We start from the raw sequence: 3,538 nt of genomic DNA on the forward strand, positions 1-3,538 counted from the left end.
GTAGGTGAGGGTTCCATAGAAGTAATCCCTTTTGTCTTAGGATAGCTTTGTAAGGAACACATATTTTATAAATGAATTTTGAGTTGCTCTTGGGTTTAATTTATTGATTTTGTGAAACCCTTTGGGCTGGCAACCTCATCCCGGGACCACTCGATTGATGAAACACTGACAAAGGCGTGTGGAGCATTCTCAAAATCCTGGGGTAGTTTAGCCTGAAGAAAGGAGGGATAAACACCTGGAATGGGGAGCACTGCCATGTGAATCCATGCTCTTTTGAGAAGGCAGCATGGTTTCCTTGCATATAACTCCAAGTACTATGGAGTAACGTGGAGAGTAAGGCCTTACCCTCTGCTTACCTATAGCAAAACAAGGGAAGGAGCAAAATCCACTTGTAAAATATGCTACCAGGCAGGGTCAACCAAAGGGATGAAAACATGGAACCCGTAACACCTACTTGATCTTTTTCTTTCTGAAACTAATCTTAACTCAATTCCTATCACAACCTTTTCCTCACGATAACTGAAATGTGTTTTACTAGCTGATGCTCTTACTTTCATTTCGTTGACTGCTCTTAAAGTTACTTCAATTGATGCCATTTTATTCAATGACCATGCTAAGTCATTCACTGCTCTCATCTGGTTCAGAATGGTTAACATTGTTTAACTAGCTTCCCAGAGATTGCTCTTTGTGAAGCTTAGCTGAGAATAGTGATTTCTTTTATTGCTCCATTTTACAAATTAAGTTTCCTTTAGCGCTTCTTACTTCATAACTGCTCCCTGAGGACGATAAATCTGGGGCTATAATACCCTATATTGCTTGACACGTACGCTTGCGTATAGTTGAAGAGGGTTGCTCTTAGTCAAAGTAGATTGCTCCTGTTGGCAATCCTGATTACTACTCTACACTCTTGCTCTCTGAAAGAAATATTCCCGAGCAACTCTCAGTTCGACCAAGCAATTTTGCAGGAAACGTGGATACAAAGTCTTCGAAAAGCAGAAGCGGTGCACCAACTAAGCACCAAGAAACGTGAAGAGCAGAGAATCAAGAGTTCTCATTGGCCAAAGAAGAAAGCAAGGCATTGGAAGAACTGCAAAGAACGACTAATCATCAACAAACACTGTCTTATCCAGCAAATTGCACATCTTCTACACTCTATTGCCACCGCCACGTCCCTTCACGCAAGAACCTAGCTCCAAAGGAATTACAAGACTGCCACTCCTCTTCTCCTTATAAATAGGACGTCACACACACAAAAACATCATCGAATTCTGGAGGGATTGAAGTCCTAAAGGAAGAAAATCATCTAGTAGTAGTAGTAGCTTAGTTTTATTTAAGTTGTAACTGTAACTAAGTGACAATCCCTTTTCTCTTCTCTGTATCAACCCTTAAGACTCCTCACGAGCATCAAACCATCCTTCTCCATTTTCTGTTTTTGTGTAAATTGTCTTTTAATTTAATATAAGTGTTTCTTCTTTTCGTTCCATTCGTTATCTCTAAGCTGAATCTCGGGTTTATGAGATTTCAGATTGGAATAATTATGTTTCAAATATCAGCCATGGGCTGAACTATCTGTGGAACGGATAAACTGCAAAACTCTTAAAGAACTATTTTCAAAACTATTGACTGAAGCTTTTTGTATTTCTTTGGCTAAGTAAGCTATATTCATTGTGTATCAATGGAAATTGAACACATACTGAGAAAGGAACTTCCATAAGGAAGAGATTTCAGACAGCTTAGCCATTTGGGGAAGGTAGTGTCATGGTAAAAACACTACTGGTCATCTTAGGAATAAGGGGCCAACTCGTCCATTTTAAGGTTCTGTACTAAGTACCTGTTGGAGTCAAGGGAGCCATAGGAATATGGAAACTTGTGAGCCATCTAGTCCATGAGCTGAGGAATTAGAGTTGGCAGATAAGAAACTGGGACAAAGCCAAAAAGTGCTAGGTCTTGAGTAGAGAAAATAGCTATTTAAGAATGGAGCAGTGAATCCGTTCCTTCTGTTAAACTGTTTTAAAACCATCCACTTGTTGTCTCTTAATTATAGTTATTTCTGTTTAAATATTTATACTTTATTTTAAGCTTTTATCTATCAAACTCCAATGAATATTATCTCACCTTCTTCTAATCAGGAAGGATCACATACATAACGCATCGAGCAATTGTTTGTCATCAGATTGAACTTACTGTTCCTGAGGAACGTTGTCAAGACAATAAGGAACGTTTGACCAGACAGTTCATTCACTAACTTTTCTTTTCATTTTCATTCTTTATAAAACAGTATAAGACAATATCTAGAGTTCTATCCTCGTGGGAACGATAATCTGGGCCTTAATACACCCTTTATTACTTGATGCGTGCACTTGCGCACTTGGGTTGAAAGTAAGGAAGCGAATCTGTGTTCTGTTTAGAATAGAGGAACGTCCTCCATTAGAACTTACCTTTTGCCACCATCAGCAAACCACCCAACAAGTTTTTGGCACCGTTGCCAGGGATAACAACACTAAATTTTGTTCTTATTTACTGTTTTTAGTACATACCCTGTATATTTGACTTTACTTTTATTTTATTTTCACTAAATCTGCTGTATATATAATTTGTGTTTATGGTTTATGAGTGAAGAGTCAGAAACAGACTCTAACCACTCCAGTGAAGTACCTGAGTTTCCCTTTGATCCTGAACCAGAATGTACTCTTCATAGAAGAAGAAGGAATCTCAGGGAAGAAATTCTTGAAAACATGGCTGATCATAACAATAATGAAGATATTCCTCCTGAACAAAATTTCAGAACTTTGGCTGCTCCTTTCAGGAACAGACCAGACAGGGGAGTCATCCTCCCTCCTGTAGTACCCAATTTTGAACTGAAACCTATCATGTTTCACATGATTAGGGAAGCAGGGATCTTCAATGGACTCCCTGCAGAAGATCCTTACACACACCTCACCACATTCCAAGATATTTGTGATAATTTCAAAGCTGAGGGTGTGACAGAAGAAAACATGAGAATGAGGTTGTTCCCTCACTCCTTGGGCTTAAAAGCAAAAACATGGATGAAAACTCTCACCCCTGGATCAATCCACACATGGGAAGAGCTCTCTAACAAATTCATAGAGATGTTTCTCCCCATGTCTCGACAAGCTGATGTTAGAGCAGAAATCTCTAACTTTAGAATGTTTTATGGAGAGAATCTATATGAGGCATGGGAGAGATACAAGGACATCATCAGGAAATGTCCAAACCATGGGGTAGAGAGATGGGGAGTGTTACAATCGTTTTATAAGGGACTTGACCATACTTCTCAATCTCATTTAGATTTTGCTGCAGGAGGATATTTTTTTACAGGAACACTTGAATCAAGGTATGAAATCATAGAAGGAACTGCTGAAAGATGTCTCCAATGGCCAATAGACAGAGTGAACCCAGTAAGGAAGCCAGGCATGCTAGAACTGAATAAACAAACTGTCATGGAAGCCCAGCTAGCCTCACTCATGAATGAAGTAAAGAACCTGAAAGCTGACCAAGAAGCACCAAGGATGGAAGT

The 3,538-nt window shown here is 39.2% G+C and overlaps 1 non-coding gene across 1 annotated transcript; it reads right to left on the reverse strand.

Annotated features, from left to right (window-relative positions):
- Window positions 1-3,137: 3,137 nt before the first annotated feature.
- Window positions 3,138-3,244, reverse strand: LOC133309387 (small nucleolar RNA R71). Its single transcript, XR_009751320.1, has one exon. It is a non-coding gene; the product is annotated as a small nucleolar RNA R71 (small nucleolar RNA).
- Between the last annotated feature and the right edge of the window lie 294 nt (window positions 3,245-3,538).

This window comes from Gastrolobium bilobum, unplaced genomic scaffold (assembly GCF_033153095.1).
Source record: "Gastrolobium bilobum isolate Gb01-03AN ecotype WA unplaced genomic scaffold, APGP_CSIRO_Gbil_v1 utg8253, whole genome shotgun sequence".
Classification (NCBI taxonomy): Eukaryota; Viridiplantae; Streptophyta; class Magnoliopsida; order Fabales; family Fabaceae; genus Gastrolobium; species Gastrolobium bilobum.